Raw genomic sequence first — 18,501 nt, 5'->3', positions numbered from 1 at the left:
CACTCTACAAGAGAGCCAAGGAAATGGTTAGGTATGTGAAGGGTCATCAAGTTATAGCAGCAATCTACCTCACCAAGCAAAGTGAGAAGAATAAGAGCACCACATTGATCTCCCCAGCAACACCCGTTGTTGGGGTGGTGGTGTCATCATGTTTGACAGTCTCCTGGAGGGGAAGGAGTCCCTCCAAGAAATGGCCATGTCACAGTCTGCTGATATGGACAGCCCCATCAAGAGGATCCTCCTGGATGATGTATTTTTCAGCAGCCTGAAACTCCTGAAACATATTGCAGGAGCCATTGCACGGATTGAGGGAGACAATGCTGTCTGATGTTCAGACTCTGCTTGCAGATGTAAGAGAAGAAATCCATACTGCCATAACACTTTCATAACACTTCACTGTGGCTCCAAGCAGAGGAAACTACAGTTCTGAAATGCATCAAAAAGCATGAAGACTTCTGCCTGAAGCCCATACACGCTGCAGCGTACATGTTGGACCTCATGTATGTTGGCAAGAGCATCCTGTCTGGTGCAGAGATCAACAAGGCCTATGGTGTCATCACTACCGTGTCTCGCCACCTTGGCCTGAATGAGGGCACGATTCTTGGCAGTCTGGCGAAGTACACTTCCAAGCAAGGGCTTTGGGATGGAGATGCAATATGGCAAGATGTATGCTAACTGGATAACAGTTGTTCAAGTTCTTGGTAGCTAACTAAATGAGTCCTGCATTTATAGTTGTGTATAGCCACTGAAAAACAATATGAGGGTAAAAAGACAATCACTCACCCACTCCTCCAATGGCATGGCATGGCGTCTTCCTAGCTAATGCTAGGCTCTGTATTTGTTGCTTGCTACAATAGATACGCTAGCCTATTAGCCACGTTATGAATGATTTGGGGTCATTGCCCTTGTTAGTTTGATTGTATTGACATTTCCAGCATTAGTTACATTTGTCCATTTTGGCCTGAATATTGAGTCATTGAAACTGAAACAGTGCATCCTGAATGGAGGCAGCAAGCAATGTACCAGGCCAGCTGTGATTTACAACCTGATAGCAATATTTGTTGGACTACCAGGAAATGTATTGGTGAATTATGTAAATCATGCATTGAACTGCATCCATCTATTCTGCCAACAATGCCTTCGTGTACAGTCGTGGCCAAAAGTTTTGAGAATGACACACACATTCATTTTCACAAAGTCTGCTGCCTCAGTTTGTATGATGGCAATTTGCATATACTCCAGAATGTTATGAAGCGTGATCAGATGAATTGCAATTAATTGCAAAGTCCCTCTTTGCCATGCAAATGAAACGAATCCCCCAAAAAAACATTGGGGCATGTTTTGCATGGAGAAAGTCCCTCTTTCTCCATGCATTTCAGCCCTGCCATAAAAGGACCAGCTGACATCATGTCAGTGATTCTCTCGTTAACACAGATGTGAGTGTTGACGAGGACAAGGCTGGAGATCACTATGTCATGCTAATTGAGTTTGAATAACAGACTGGAAGCTTCAAAAGGAGGGTGGTGCTTGGAATCATTGTTCTTTCTCTGTCAACCATGTTTACCTGCAAGGAAACACGTGCCGTCATCATTGCTTTGCACAAAAAGGGCTTCACAGGCAAGGATATTGCTGCCAGTAAGATTGCACCTAAATCAACCATTTACCGGATCATCAAGAAGAGCGGTTCAATTGTTCTTCTTCAAGAAGAGCGGTTCATTTGTTGTGAAGAAGCCTTCAGGGCGCCCAAGAAAGTCCAGCAAGTTTCAGGCCCATCTCCTAAAGTTGATTCAGCTGCGGGATCAGGGCACCTCCAGTACAGAGCTTGCTCAGGAATGGCAGCAGGCAGGTGTGAGTGCATCTGCACACACAGTGAGGCAAAGACTTTTGAAGGATGGCCTGGTGTCAAGAAGAGCAGCAAAGAAGATACTTCTCTCCAGGAAAAACATAATGGACAGACTGATATTCTGCAAAAGGTACAGGGATTGGACTGCTGAGGACTGGGGTAAAGTCATTTTCTCTGAATCCCCTTTCCAATTGTGGGGCATCCTGAAAAAGCTTGTCCGGAGAAGACAAGGTGAGCACTACCATCTGTGCCATGCCAACAGTAAAGCATCCTGAGACCATTCATGTGTGGGGTTGCTTCTCAGCCAAGGGAGTGGGCTCACTCACAATTTTGCCTAAGAACAAAGCCATGAATAAAGAATGGTACCAATACATCCTCCAAGATCAACTTCTCCCAACCATCCAGTAACAGTTTGGTGACGAACGATGCCTTTTCCAGCATGATGGAGCACCTTGCCATAAGGCAAAAGTGATAACTAAGTGGCTTGGGGAACAAAAAATCGATATTTTGGGTCCATGGCCAGGAAACTCCCCAGACCTGAATCCCACTGAGAACTTGTGGTCAATCCTCAAGAGGCGGGTGGACAAACAAAAACCCACAAATTCTGACAAACTCCAAGCATTGATTATGCAAGAATGGGCTGCCATCAGTCAGGATGTGGCCCAGAAGTTAATTGACAGCATGCCAGGGCGGATTGCAGAGGTCTAGAAAAAGAAGGGTCAACACTGCAAATATTGACTCTTTGCATCAACTTCATGTAATTGTCAATAAAAGCCTTTGACACTTGTGAAATGCTTTTAATCATACTTCAGTATTCCATAGTAACATCTGATAAAAATATCTAAAGACACTGAAGCAGCAAACTTTGTGGAAATTAATATTTGTGTCATTCTCAAAACTTTTGGCCACGACTGTACGTCATATTTGACTCGTCACGTTGGGTCAAATGGTTCCTATTTTTAAAACCTCTCATGAAGTTGGTTGGTCTGTGAATTAGATTTTTTTGTGATATTATGATTGTCTGTTTGTTTCATATCTGCAAAGTAGTTAAAACACTGTCAGTTCCACTTTAAACTTTAGGTCACCGGTTACTTTGTGTGCTAAATGAGAAAAGTTTTTTTTTTTTGCAATGGGAAGTAATAGTTGTGCATTTTGCCAAAAAGTTTCCAAACAACCTGCCCAGCAAAGGAAAGGCACCCTGTGTGAAAAATCAAGTATTATGCTTTTTTAATTGAGTTTTCACTCTCAAAATCCCACGTAAAAAAAAAATGGATGGTCTAAGTCCACACAATGCTTAAACCACATCAATCTGTTTGGGTGGACCTGTCAGGGTCTGGCTCTCCAGTGGGTGGGCCTCTGTCCACCCAGGCCCATCCATGTCTACTCCCCTGATGCAAATAGCGCATGATGACAATTGTGCATCACAAATAGCCTACTAACCAACACTTCTGACTAAACTTTTTCAATACCTGGTTTGCATACCCATTGTTGCCGTTAGTTAGCATTTCCTAGTAGATATCATAAGTTGAAATGTCTTTCATACCCTACCGGCTACCGATGTCCTCCTTCTATGAGCTGCTGCATGGCTAAACCAGTTGAGAGCTGCACACTCTTGCTGTCTGCAGATGATATTCCGCTGAAACTAGGCTATACTTGTATGTGCTGCGCATTGGAATATCTTTCATGTGCTTTGCGATTGTGTAGGCTACTTTGTGCATGATTTCTCTATTGTACTACATAATTGATGTTGTATACCTCCACTACACTCTTTTGATACGCATCAGTAGGGATTAAGAAATGAGTATAAGCAATGCCCCCTGACAAAGTGGGTATACGGTTTCTACCTGCGTATACCCTCTACTACACCAATGGACCTTTGTGTATTACAAAAAGTGCTCTCTCCTACATGAGAGACCTGGTATTACGGTTGCTGTCCTTTCAGCATCACCAACCTGTCAAACACTGAAGACCTATAGGTTCACCACTGTACTAACCTGTCACACACTGAAGACCTATAGGTTCACCACTGTCACACACTGAAGACCTATAGGTTCACCACTGTCACACACTGAAGACCTATAGGTTCACCACTGTACTAACCTGTCACACACTGAAGACCTATAGGTTCACCACTGTCACACACTGAAGACCTATAGGTTCACCACTGTACTAACCTGTCACACACTGAAGACCTATAGGTTCACCACTGTACTAACATGTCACACACTGAAGACCTATAGGTTCACCACTGTACTAACATGTCTATAATAGATACACTACTCAAAAAAATAAAGAGAACACTTAAACAACACAATGTAACTCCAAGTCAATCACACTTCTGTGAAATCAAACTGTCCACTTAGGAAGCAACACTGATTGACAAATGGAATAGACAACAGGTGGAAAATATAGGCAATTCGCAAGTCATGGTGTGGGGTTGCATTTCTTTGGGGGGTCGCACAGCCCTCCATGTGCTCGCCAGAGGTAGCCTGACTGCCATTAGGTACCGAGATGAGATCCTCAGACCCCTTGTGAGACCATATGCTGGTGCGGTTGGCCCTGGGTTCCTCCTAATGCAAGACAATGCTAGACCTCATGTGGCTGGAGTGTGTCAGCAGTTCCTGCAAGAGGAAGGCATTGATGCTATGGACTGGCCCGCCCGTTCCACAGACCTGAATCCAATTGAACACATCTGGGACATCATGTCTCGCTCCATTGCACCACAGACTGTCCAGGAGTTGGTGGATGCTTTAGTCCAGGTCTGGGAGGAGATCCTCAGGAGACCATCCGCCACCTCATCAGGAGCATGCCCAGGCGTTGTAGGGAGGTCATACAGGCACGTGGAGGCCACACACACTATTGAGCCTCATTTTGACTTGTTTTAAGGACATTACATCAAAGTTGGATCAGCCTGTAGTGTGGTTTTCCACTTTAATTTTGAGTGTAACTCCAAATCCAGACCTCCCTGGGTTGATAAATTTGATTTCCATTGATAATTTTTGTGTGATTTTGTTGTCAGCACATTCAACTATGTAAAGAAAAAAGTATTTAATAAGAATATTTCATTCATTCAGATCTAGGATGTGTTATTTTAGTGCTCACTTTATTTTTTTGAGCAGTGTATAAAGGCTGTTAAGATACTGTGTGAATGTTTCAAGAAAGGAGTCTATATATGTGGCCTGGCGAAGCGGTTTCATGCTCTGACTGAAAGAATGACCGAGACACTCAATATGTGGTCTGGAGTACCACTACACTGTCTGTCGGTGAGAAATCCTTCATCTGGCATTTAATGTGCAGATCTGGAAAGGAGGAGCGACATCGTCATCTTCATAATGCACTTGATTTACTTTATTCAGACCAGATAAAAAGGAACGTTGATTTATCAAACATCCATTTCACATGCTCTATTAATGAGGCTAACCGTGGTGGCAACGTGAGAGAATGAGGAACATACATGAAACAACAAACATTGTAGACCTCCACAAGTCTGGTTCATCCTTGGGAGCAATTTCCAAATGCCTGAAGGTACAAACAATAGTACGCAAGCATAAACACCATGGGACCACACAGCTGTCATACTGCTCAGGAAGGAGATGCGTTCTGTCTCCTAGAGATGAATGTACTTTGGTTCAAAAAGTGCAAATCAATCCCAGAACAATAGCAAAGGTGTGAAGATACTGGAGGAAACAGGTATAAAAGCATCTATATCCACAGTGAAACGAGTCCTATATCGACATAACCTGAAAGGCCGCTCATCAAGGAAGAAGCCACTGCTCCAAAACCGCCATACAAAAGCCAGACTACGGTTTGCAACTGCACATGGAGACAAAGATCGTACTTTTTGGAGAAATGTACTCTGGTCTGATGAAACAAAAATAGAACTGCCATAATGACCATCGTTATGTTGGAAGGAAAAAGGGGGAGGCTTGCAAGCCGAAGAACACCATCCCAACCGTGAAGCACGGGGGTGGCATCATCATGTTGTGGGCATGCTTTGCTGCGGGAGGGACTGGTGCACTTCACAAAATAGATGGCATCATGAGGATGGAAGATTATGTGGATATATTGAAGCAACATCTCAAGACATCAGTCAGGAGGTTGAAGCTTGGTAGCAAATGGGTCTTCCATATAGAAAATGACCCCAACCATACTTCCAAAGTTGTGGCAAAATGGCTTAAGGACAATAAAGTCAAGATATTGGAGTGGCCATCACAAAGCCCTGACCTCAATCCTATAGAACATTTGTGGGCAGAACTGAAAAAGCTTGTGCAAGCAAGGAGGCCAAAAAACCTGACTCAGTTACACCAGCTCTGTCAGGAGGAATGGGCCAAAATTCACCCAACTTATTGTGGGAAGCTTGTGGAAGGCTACCCAAAACGTTTGACCCAAGTTACAAAATTTAAAGGCAATGCTACCAAATACTAATTGAGTGTATGTAAACTTCTGACCCACTGGGAATGTGATGAAAGAAAGAAATAAAAGCTGAAATAAATCATTCTTTCCACTATTATTCTGACATTTCACATTCTTAAAATAAAGTGGTGATCCTAACTGACCTAAGACGGAATATTTACTATGATTTAATGTCAGGAATTGTGAAAAAATAAGTTCTAATGTATTTGGCTATGGTGTATGTAAACTTCCGTCTTCAACTGTGTGTGTGTGTGTGTGTGACGGACGCAGCCAATCAGTCCCCCCGGGTGTATACAATGGTGGTGTCAGAGAGGGGCAACATCTGTGGATGAGGCTTTTTTTTTGTTGGCAAGAAAGGGCTTCTCTATCTCTCTCTCTCTCTAAATTCCACTCCGTTAGCTCGTGGATCTGACAGAAACCACTCCAAACACTAATGAATGGGGATAACATTACATGACCTCTGAATAACAATCTAAAGTTTCACTAGGTCAGGGGTTCGCGACCCCCTATAGGGAAGTTCAGAGTATCATCAGGTAATCAATAATCTTCTGACCCACTGGAATTGTGATACAGTGAGTTTTAAGTGAAATAATCTGTCTGTAAATAATTGTTTGAAAAGTGACTTGCGTCGTGCACAAAGTAGATGTCCTAACCGACTTGCCAACACTATAGTTTGTTAACAAGAAATTTGTGGTGGTTGAAAAACGAGTTTTATTGACTCCAACCTAAGTGTATGTAAACTTCCGACTTCAACTGGACATATGTTTTCCTGAGAGTCTTATCTCTCAGTGATCCGGTCATAATATTTTATAGCTTAAACCATTCAAAAGATAGAGCCACATTTTTGTAGGAAGAAAACAGAAAGTCGCTTTGTTAATTACACCCGCATCTAGTGGCTACTGGAGAATACTGACATAACCCACCAAGCGCATATGTTCTCTCGCGACCCCATTTTCAAATCAGGTGACCCCCACATGGGGTCACGACCCCTAGTTTGTGAAACCCTACACTTGGTTATCTGCCTAGAAATCTGGGAACTGGGAAGTAAACTACCATTTAACCCCTGCCCCCTTTCCTCACCTCTCTCTCTCCCTTCTCTCTCTCTCTCCCTTCTCGTTCTTTCTCTCCATTTCTCTATATGGCCTTGTTCTATTTCGGAGGTTGGAAAATGCCTTTTCATAAGGGCAGGAGGGCACACAAATCCTATTTTATAGGTACTTATTTGGGCAGGGGGAGAATTCAGCGGTTTTGTGGTGCTTTCCCTGGAGCGAGAGAGCTCCCTCTGTTTCTTTTCCTGTCTTCTTTCTCTCTCTCTTCTCTAGCGGTCTTTCAAACCCACACACTCTCTGAGGGGGTCATGGAGGGAGGGAGGGAGGGAGAGAGAGAGAGAGAGAGAGAGAGAGAGAGAGAGAGAGAGAGAGAGAGAGAGAGAGAGAGAGAGAGAGAGAGAGAGAGAGAGAGAGAGAGAGAGAGAGAGAGAGAGAGAGAGAGAGAGAGAGAGAGAGAGAGAGAGAGAGAGAGAGAGAGAGAGAGAGAGAGAGAGAGAGAGAGAGAGAGAGAGAGAGAGAGAGGCTCTTTGAGAAAAAGTGAAAGAAGAAATGGGACAGACCTGCAGCAGGCCTTTACGTCTGTCTGTCTGTCTATTATTAGTCTGTCCAATAACATATTCCACTAATGACTTGTCCAGGGGGCAGCAGGGTAAGTCTATCTAGGGGATAATGAAGTTCTCTTAGGCTGGAATCCAGGCTGGCCCCAGGCTCCACTGTTCCTACTGGGTCTGGGAGGTCATTGGCCCTGTGTGTGTGTGTGGTTGTCAGGGTTTCCATTAGGACCAGCAGCATATTCATTTACCAGACATTTAAGAAATTTACCGGACCCATATGCATTGGGTATGTAACCTGAATAGTGCGTCCACACACGGTGCTCAGAATGACATAAATCACATTTTAGATTATGGTCATTCATATTAACAGAACATGCAAGTTGAGGATGCAACGATGTGCGGTCCTTTTTTTAAACCTAATTCTGATGCACACTGGAGATAGAATATCTGTCCATATTTGCTTTTTCTCAGCCAACAAGATAAGTAACGAACAACAAAATCACTATCCTATGTCAATTTACTTTCCCCCATAGTAGAAAAGTTGACCTATTCTGTCGATCAGCTTGTCTAGAAGAAATAGCCTATTCCAAACAGACTCTATCCACATGTGTGGGACAACGTTAATACAACTAGTATGAATAGGATACATTTAAAAAGATAAGTTAAAAGGCAATGAGTCTGATAAAACATATGAGAACGATTACCTTAAAATGTTGATGAACTAATATGTATTCACATTAGAAGCGCAGCAAAGCCTACCGTCTTGTGCGCAATGTTCGTGCCATAATGCAATTAGCGGGAGAAAACACTTGTCAAAAGCGCATGGCACATACGGGCGGTTTCATGTGACAGAGATTAATATATATATACGCGCTGAAGAAGCCTGCCTTTCGTTGCTTATGCATTTGCTGTTTAAGATGTTGTAGCAGCAGCTCTCGCGCTGTCCGACAGATTTTCACTTAAACGCTCTGTGTCTGTATGCTGTACGCGTGTGATCAATAAGATGCATAACGAATATACTGTACACACAAATGAACCTATAGACCGATAAACATGACCAGTCAAATGTATTTCCATCGACTGGTACTTCCATAATTTAACAGGCTAAAAAGCATTATTTCGCAATGGGATTTTTTTCTTCCAGCATCAATTTTGTTCATCAGCTTTTTTATAGTTTTTTGGTGCCAAAAGCCTGCTATTACAGGCTTACAGAAACCCTGGTGTGTGTGTGTGTGTGTGTGCCTGCTTGCCTATGTTGTGTGGGATTTTGACCATGTTTGGGCAGGCCTAGTTGATGAGAACCAAGAGCTGTGTGTGTGTGTGTGTGTGGGCGTGGGCGTGAGCTGAACTCTAGCCCTCCTAATCTGGTCTAAATGAGATACAGAATGGTTCAGCTACACACACACGCACACACACACAACCACGCATACACACACACACACACACACACAACCACGCACGCACGCACACACACACGCACACAGGTAGAATTCCTCTAGAACGGAGAAGTAAACTATATATACAAAAGTATCTGGACACCCCATCAAATTAGTGGATTTGGCTATTTCAGCCACACCCATTGCTGACAGGTGTATAAAACTGTGCACACAGCCATGCAATCTCCATAGACAAACATTGGCAGTAGAATGGTCTTACTGAAGAGCTCAATGACTTTCAACGTGGCACCGTCATAGGATGCCACCTTTCCAACAAGTCAGCTCGTCAAATTTCTGCCCTGCTAGAGCTGCCCCGGTCAACTGTAAGTGCTGTTATTGTGAAGTGGAAACGTCTAGGAGCAACAACGGCTCAGCTGCGAAGTGGTAGGCTACACAAGCTCACAGAATGGGACTGCCGAGTGCTTAAGCAAGTATCACTCACTACCAAGTTCCAAACTGCCTCTAGAAGCAAAGTCAGCACAATACAGTGCCTTGCGAAAGTATTCGGCCCCCTTGAACTTTGCAACCTTTTGCCACATTTCAGGCTTCAAACATAAAGATATAAAACTGTATTTTTTTGTGAAGAATCAACAACAAGTGGGACACAATCATGAAGTGGAACGACATTTATTGGATACTTTTTTAACAAATCAAAAACTGAAAAATTGGGCGTGCAAAATTATTCAGCCCCCTTAAGTTAATACTTTGTAGCACCACCTTTTGCTGCGATTACAGCTGTAAGTCGCTTGGGGTATGTCTCTCAGTTTTGCACATCGAGAGACTGACATTTTTTCCCATTCCTCCTTGCAAAACAGCTCGAGCTCAGTGAGGTTGGATGGAGAGCATTTGTGAACAGCAGTTTTCAGTTCTTTCCACAGATTCTCGATTGGATTCAGGTCTGGACTTTGACTTGGCCATTCTAACACCTGGATATGTTTATTTTTGAACCATTCCATTGTAGATTTTGCTTTATGTTTTGGATCATTGTCTTGTTGGAAGACAAATCTCCGTCCCAGTCTCAGGTCTTTTGCAGACTCCATCAGGTTTTCTTCCAGAATGGTCCTGTATTTGGCTCCATCCATCTTCCCATCAATTTGAACCATCTTCCCTGTCCCTGCTGAAGAAAAGCAGGCCCAAACCATGATGCTGCCACCACCATGTTTGACAGTGGGGATGGTGTGTTCAGCTGTGTTGCTTTTACGCCAAACATAACGTTTTGCATTGTTGCCAAAAACTTCCATTTTGGTTTCATCTGACCAGAGCACCTTCTTCCACATGTTTGGTGTGTCTCCCAGGTGGCTTGTGGCAAACTTTAAACAACACTTGGATATCTTTAAGAAATGGCTTTCTTCTTGCCGCTCTTCCATAAAGGCCAGATTTGTGCAATATACGACTGATTGTTGTCCTATGGGCAGAGTCTCCCACCTCAGCTGTAGATCTCTGCAGTTCATCCAGAGTGATCATGGGCCTCTTGGCTGCATCTCTGATCAGTCTTCTCCTTGTATGAGCTGAAAGTTTAGAGGGACGGCCAGGTCTTGGTAGATTTGCAGTGGTCTGATACTCCTTCCATTTCAATATTATCGCTTGCACAGTGCTCCTTGGGATGTTTAAAGCTTGGGAAATCTTTTTGTATCCAAATCCGGCTTTAAACTTCTTCACAACAGTATCTCGGACCTGCCTGGTGTGTTCCTTGTTCTTCATGATGCTCTCTGCGCTTTTAACGGACCTCTGAGACTATCACAGTGCAGGTGCATTTATACGGAGACTTGATTACACACAGGTGGATTGTATTTATCATCATTAGTCATTTAGGTCAACATTGGATCATTCAGAGATCCTCACTGAACTTCTGGAGAGAGTTTGCTGCACTGAAAGTAAAGGGGCTGAATAATTTTGCACGCCCAATTTTTCAGTTTTTGATTTGTTAAAAAAGTTTGAAATATCCAATAAATGTCGTTCCACTTCATGATTGTGTCCCACTTGTTGTTGATTCTTCACAAAAAAATACAGCTTTATATCTTTATGTTTGAAGCCTGAAATGTGGCAAAAGGTCGCAAAGTTCAAAGGGGCCGAATACTTTCGCAAGGCACTGTAACTGTTCGTCGGTAGCTTCATGAAATGGGTTTCCATGGCGGAGCAGCCCCACACAAGCCTAAGATCACCATGTGCAATGCCAAGTGTTGGCTGGAGTGGTGTTAAGCTTCCCAATCTGGTAGTCCAATGGACTAATCTGGGATTGGCGGATGCCAGGAGAACACTACCTAGTACCAACAGTAAAGTTTGGTGGAGGAGGAATATTGGTCTGGGGTTGTTTTTTCATGGTTCGGGCTAGGCCCCTTAATTTCAGTGAAGGTAAATCTTAACGCTACAGCACACAATGACATTCTAGATGATTCCATGCTTCCAACTTTTTGGCATCAGTTTGGAGAAGGCCCTTCCTTGTTTCAGCATGACAATGCCCCCGTGCACAAAGTTTGTCGAGATCGGTGTGGAAGAACTTGACTGACCTGCACAGAGCCGTGACCTCAAACCCCCCTTTGGGAAGAATTGGAATGCCCACAGCGAGCCAGGCTTAATCGCCCAACATCAGTGCCCGACCTCACTAATGCTCTTGTGGCTGAATGGAAGCAAGTCCCCACAGCAATGTTCCAACATCTAGTGGAAAGCCTTCCCAGAAGAGCGGAGGCTGTTATAGCAGCAAGGGGGGGGGGGGGACGACAACACCATATTAATGCCCATGATTTGGAATGAGATGGTCGACAACTGGTGTCCACATTCTTTTGGCCTTGTAGTGTATTTGATAGCTCAGAATAATGTATTCAAGATAAAATTCAAGATAAGATAATTCAAGATAAAATTGAAACAAAGTTGCATTGTAACAAAGTAGCATTATACCATGGTAAAAACATTTTATCAATAGGCCAACTATGTGTATGTAAAGTTGTGCATTATGGCCTACATTTCAGACTACATTTCCCATGATGCTTCCCAATGTCCCTCCATATATGAAGGCCACTAGGGACTTAAGCTCCTAAATGAAGACATCCTCTCAGGCAGTTGTGGTTGTGTTTGCTCCTGTCTCTGCTCTGGACTGTGGCTTACTTAGGATCCATAGGCATTTCCCATAATGCATCATTGTGGAGAACCGTCAACGTTCAACCCCTTAATAACCCTGACTGTCAGACTGGATTGAGTTGTACCATTTCCAGTCACTGTTAACCATGTTAGACTGTGGCACAACAGCAGTTGTTGATAGTGGAGTTTCAGAAAGGTCAGAAAGGGTTTTAAGTCAGCTAATGCGTTAGATCAGGGGTTCCTAAACCTTTTTGGCTTGTGACCCCATTTTGATATTTAAAAAAAATCGCAACCCCACCACGTGGATGAAGTGATGTAATCAACAGCCAATTTTTTATTTTTGAAGTTTGGCTATGGCAGTCTGTTATACAAATCAGTCGGACAGTACTTTTGACAATATTTCAATCTGAAGAAAGTACGGTTTGAAGAGACCGAAATGCATCAGAAAGTTATTGGGAAGGTCAGAATATCATCAGGTAATAATTTTGTATGATCTTCTGTGTAGGAAAGAACATGATCATTGATGATGATCTTTTCCCCTCAGTCTGATTTAGTCCCTGGTCTGTTTTAACGCTTGTGGGCATAATGGAGGAAAAGAGTATGTACAGTTGAAGTCGGAAGTTTACATACACCTTAGTCAAATACATTTAAACACCGTTTTTCACAATTCCTGACATTTAATCCGAGTAAATATTCCTTGTCTAAGGTCAGTTAGGATCACCACTTTATTATAAGAATGTGAAATGTCAGAATAATAGTAGAGAGAATGATTTATTTCAGCTTTTATTTCTTTCATCACATTCCCAGTGGGTCAGAAGTTTACATACATTCAATTAGTATTTGGTAGCATTGCCTTTAAATTGTTTAACTTGGGTCAAACGTTTTGGGTAGCCTTCCACAAGAATCCCACAATAAGTTGGGTGAATTTTGGTCCATTCCCCCTGACAGAGCTGGTGTAACTGAGTCAGGTTTGTAGGCCTCCTTGCTCACACACACCTTTTCAGTTCTGCCCACAAATGTTCTATAGGATTGAGGTCAGGGCTTTGTGATGGCCACTCCAATACATTGACTTTGTTGTCCTTAAGCCATTTTGCCACAACTTTGGAAGTATGCTTGGGGTCATTGTCCATTTGGAAGACCCATTTGCGACCAAGCTTTACCTTCCTGACTGATGTCTTGAGATGTTGCTTCAATATATCCACGTAATTTTCCACCCTCATGATGCCATCTGTTTTGTGAAGTGCACCAGTCCCTCCTGCAGCAAAGCACCCCCACAACATGATGCTGCCACTCCGTGCTTCACGGTTGGGATGGTGTTCTTCGGCCTGCAGGCCTTCCCCTTTTCCTCCAAACATAACGATGGTCATTATGGTCAAACCGTTCTATTTTTGTTTCATCAGACCAGAGGAAATTTCTCCAAAAAGTACGATCTTTGTCCCCATGTGCAGTTGCAAACCGTAGTCTGGCGTTTTTATGTTGGTTTTGGAGCAGTGGCTTCTTCCATGCTAAGCGGCTTTTCAGGTTATGTCAATATAGGACTCGTTTTACTGTGGATATAGATACTTTTGTATCTGTTTCCTCCAGCATCTTCACAAGGTCCTTTGCTGTTGTTCTGGGATTGATTTGCACTTTTCGCAACAAAGTACATTAATCTCTAGGAGACGGAACGCCTCTCCTTCCTGAGCGGTATGACAGCTGCATGGTCCCATGGTGTTTATACTTGCATACTATTGTTTGTACAGATGATACCTTCATGCGTTTGGAAATTGCTCCCAAGGATGAACCAGACTTGTGGCGGTCTACAATTTTTTTTCTGAGGTCTTGGCTGATTTCTTTTGATTTTCCTATGATGTCAAGCAAAGAGGCACTGAGTTTGAAGGTAGGCCTTGAAATCCATCCACAGTTACACCTGCAATTGACTCAAATGATGTCAATTAGCCTATCAGAAGCTTCTAAAGGCATGACATAATTTTCTGGAATGTTCCAAGCTGTTGAAAGGCACAGTCAATTTAGTGTATGTCAATTTCTGACCCACTGGATTTGTGATGTAGTGAATTATAAGTGAAATAATCTGTCTGTAAACAATTGTTGGAAAAATGACTTGTGTCATGCACACAGTAGATGCCCTAACTAGAGGTCGACCGATTATGATTTTTCAATACCGATACCAATTATTGGAGGACCAAAAAAAAGCAGATTATTTTTAAACTATTTTTTTTATTTGTAATAATGACAATTACAAATGACAATGACAATACTGAATTAACACTTATTTTAACTTAATATAAAACATAAACATAAATATAAAACATAAATAAAAATCTATTTAGCCTCAAAAGTGTTGGAGAAGAAAGTAATATGTGTGCCATGTAAAAATGTGTGCCATGTAAAATATGTGCCATGTAAAAAAGTAAGTTTAAGTACCTTGCTCAGAACATGAGAACATATGAAAGTTGGTGGTTCCTTTTAACATGAGACTTCAATATTCCAAGGTAAGAGGTTTTAGGTTGTAGTTAATATAGTATTTATAGGACTATTTCTCTCTATACCATTTGTATTTCATGTACATTTGACTATTGGATGTTCTTATAGGCACTATAGTATTGCCAGTGTAACAGTATAGCTTCCGTCCCCCTCCTCGCCCCTACCTGGGCTCGAAACAGGAACACGTCGACAACAGCCACACTTGAAGCATCGCTCCACAAAAGCCACGGCCCTTGCAGCGCAAGGGGAATAACTACTCCAAATCTAAAAGCGAGTGACGTTTGAAACAGTATTAGCGCACACCCAGGTAACTAGCTAGCCATTTCACATTAGGCTGATAGGCTTGAAGTCATAAACAGCGCTGTGCTTGCGAAGAGCTGCTGGCAAAACGCACGATTGTGCTGTTTGAATGAATGATTATGGGCCTGCTGCTGCTCAGTCAGACTGCTCTATAAAATCAGACTTAATTATAACATAATAACACACAGAAATACGAGCCTTTGGTCATTAATATGATCGAATCCGGAAACTCATTTCGAAAACAAAACGTTTTGTTTATTTCAGTGAAATACGGAACCGTTCGGTATTTTATCTAACGGGTAGCATCCCGAAGTCTAAATATTCTTGTTACATTGCACAATCTTCAATGTATGTCATAATTACGTAAAATTCTGGCAAATTAGTTCGCAATGAGCCAGGCAGCCCAAACTGTTGCATATACCCTGACTCTGCGTGCAATGAACGCAAGAGAAATGACACAATTTCACCTGGTTAATATTGCCTGCTAAACTGGATTAGTAGTTATAACTAGTGATTATGATTGATTGTTTTTTTATAAGATAAGTTTAATGCTAGCTAGCAATTTACCTTGGCTTCTACTGCATGCTCTGTAACAGGCAGGCTACTCGTGGAGTGCAATGGTTAGAGCTTTGGACTAGTTTACTGTGCGGTTGCAAGATTGGAACCCCTGAGCTGACAAGGTGAAAATCTGTCGTGTTAACCCACAGTGCCTAGGCAGTCATTGAAAATAAGAATGTGTTCTTAACTGACTTGCCTAGTTAAATAAAGGTATATAAAACTTTTTTACATTTTTTAATAATTGGAAATCGGCGCCCAAAAATACAGATTTCCGATTGTTATGAAAACTTGAAATAGGCCCTAATTAATCGGCCATTCCGATTAATCGGTCGACCTCTAGTCCTAACCGACTTGCCAAAACTATAGTTTGTTAACAAGACATTTGTGGAGTGGTTAAAAAATGAGTTTTAATGACTCCAACCAAATTGTATGTAAACTTCCAACTTCAACTGTACGTGTTATCTTTTAGGGACGGGGTCATAATATTTTGTAGCTTAAACGGTTTATAAGATAGAGCCACATCTGTAGGAAGAAAACCAAAACCACTCTGTTTATTTTTTCCGCATCTAGCGGCTAACGGAGGTTACTGACATAACCCCGGTTCTATGAACCAAGCTCAATTTTATTTATTTTATTTCAGAGTTTCTCTCGCGACCCCATTTTCAAATCTGGCGACTCTTAGTTTGGGAAACGCTGTGTTAGATTGACCTCTCTCTCTCAGTCCTTCCCTCCTATTCTCTCATTATGCAAAGGGGTCTCCCTGTGCTTCAGCTCTGGAAATAACACACACACACACACACTGTACTGCAGCCTTCTTATATGCTGATAGCCTGGGGGAACACTCCCATCTCCTCCCCCTCCTTCCTCCACTATCAGAGAGACCTCTGTTTGTTGGAGGTGGAGCTTTAGCATGCAGACTCAAATGCAGGACTGTACTGGAGCACTTAGAAATGCACTACACACTGTACTGTACATCATTTACTGGAGGGTAGTGTATAAGGGGGAGCCCCATCCATTAGGTGATGTGTTAAGTCCTTTGTTTAACTCCATTTTGCTGGGCTGAAAATGAACTGCTATATATAGAACTCAGAGATAAAGAGAGAGAGAGCGAAGGGAGGGAGCAAGCGAGAGAGAGATGTGAAGGTAATGTTCGCTATTTTTACGAGTTCATCTGCTTTTTATCGGTCTTTGTGTGTGTGTGTGTGAGTCAGCAGCAGTATGGCCACGATGGTCAGCGTGTGACGGAAAGATGGCAACGAAAACGGAAAGATTTCCGTCACAAAATGATTTGATTCTATGTAAAGAACAGGTTGAAAGGCTAATGCCGAAGTCGCGATACCTTTTTTGTGTTGCTCCTGTGGTTTCTAAATGTAATATCCTTCCTATGGGCCTCTGTATCCTCTCTAGGTGGAATGGGCCTCGTGTAAAGCGTCTCATATTAGCTCTGTATCACAGTCCTATTAAGAGCTTTGTGTTACACTATCTCCTTTCTCCAGTCCCCCGTACTGTAAGCCTGAGGGACAGGGCCTGATTGGTGGAGTGCTGCAGCGATGTTAGTCCTGCTGGAAGTTTCTAGAGCTCTCTCAGAGTGACCATTGGGTTCTTTGTCACCTCCTTGAGCAAGGCCCTTCTCCCCCGATTGCTCAGTTTGGCTGGCGGCCAGCTCTGGGAAGAGTCTTGGTGGTTCCAAACGTCTTACATTTAAGAATGATGGAGGACACTGTATTTTTGGGGATCTTCAATGCTGCAGACATTTTTTGGTACCCTTCCCCAGATCTGTGCCTCGAACACAATCCCATCTCTTAGCTTTTACCTTCAACCTCGTGGCCTGGTTTTTGGTCTTAAATGCACTGTCAACTGTGGGACCTTATATAGACAGGTGTGTGCCTTTCCAAATCTTGTCCAATCAATTGAATTTACCACAAGTGGACTACAATCAAGTTGTAGAAACATCTCAAGGTTGATCAATGGAAACAGGATGCACCTGAGCTCAATTTCGAGTCTCATGGGAAGGGGTCTGAATATTTATTTGCAATAAATTTCCCCAAAATTCTATAAACCTGTTTTAGCTTTGTCAATATGGGGTATTGTGTGTAGATTTCTGAGGATTTGTATTTATTTAATCCTTTGTAGAATAAGGCTGTATCGTAACAAAATGTGGAAAAAGTGAAGGGGTCTGAATACTTTCTGAAAGTGTAACCGATGTGAAATGGCTAGCTAGTTAGTGGTGGTGCGCGCTAATAGCGTTTCAATTGGTGACGTCACTCGCTCTGAGACTTTGAAGTAGTGGTTCCCGTTGCTCTGCAAGGTCTGCGGCTTTTGTGGAGCGATGGGTAACGATGCTTCGAGGGGTGACTGTTGTCTGTGTGCAGAGGGTCCCTGGTTCGGGCGAGGGGACGGACTAAAGTTTTACTGTTATATTGATGCTGTTGACCCGGATCACTGGTTGCTGCGGAAAAGGAGGTCAAAAGGGGGGTTAAGTGTAACTGATGTGAAATGGCTAGCTAGTTAGCGGTGGTGCGCGCTAATAGCGTTTCAATCAGTGACGTCACTCGCTCTGAGACCTTGAAGTAGTGGTTCCCTTTGCTCTGCATGGTCCGTGACTTTTGTGGCGCGATGGGTAATAATGCTTCGTGTGTGACTGTGGTTGATGTGTGCAGAGGGTCCCTGGTTCGAGCCCAGGTTGGGGTGAGGAGAGGGACGGAAGCTATACTGTTACAAAGGCACTGTATGTCAACGAATTGTCGAGGGCTCTAGAACATTCTGAAGCACCCGGCCTTACCCTACTA

The 18,501-nt window shown here is 42.9% G+C and overlaps 1 protein-coding gene across 3 annotated transcripts in view; it reads left to right on the top strand.

The window, feature by feature from the left end:
* LOC139415358 (1-phosphatidylinositol 4,5-bisphosphate phosphodiesterase beta-4-like) overlaps window positions 1-18,501 on the top strand; it is a 136,124-nt gene that overhangs the window by 41,226 nt on the left and 76,397 nt on the right. Inside the window, exon 1 of one of the 3 annotated variants that reach the window (XM_071163440.1) lies at window positions 16,677-16,855. The exons of the other annotated variants lie outside the window; for them this stretch is intronic. The gene's annotated coding sequence lies outside the window, so the exon portion shown is untranslated. Of the gene's footprint in view, window positions 1-16,676; window positions 16,856-18,501 lie in introns of those variants that run through there. 3 annotated transcript variants of the gene reach the window in all.

This window comes from Oncorhynchus clarkii, chromosome 8, assembly GCF_045791955.1.
Source record: "Oncorhynchus clarkii lewisi isolate Uvic-CL-2024 chromosome 8, UVic_Ocla_1.0, whole genome shotgun sequence".
Taxonomy (NCBI): domain Eukaryota; kingdom Metazoa; phylum Chordata; class Actinopteri; order Salmoniformes; family Salmonidae; genus Oncorhynchus; species Oncorhynchus clarkii.
Note: the sequence above shows the minus strand (reverse complement) of the source record. Positions and strands in the feature narration are given on the sequence as shown.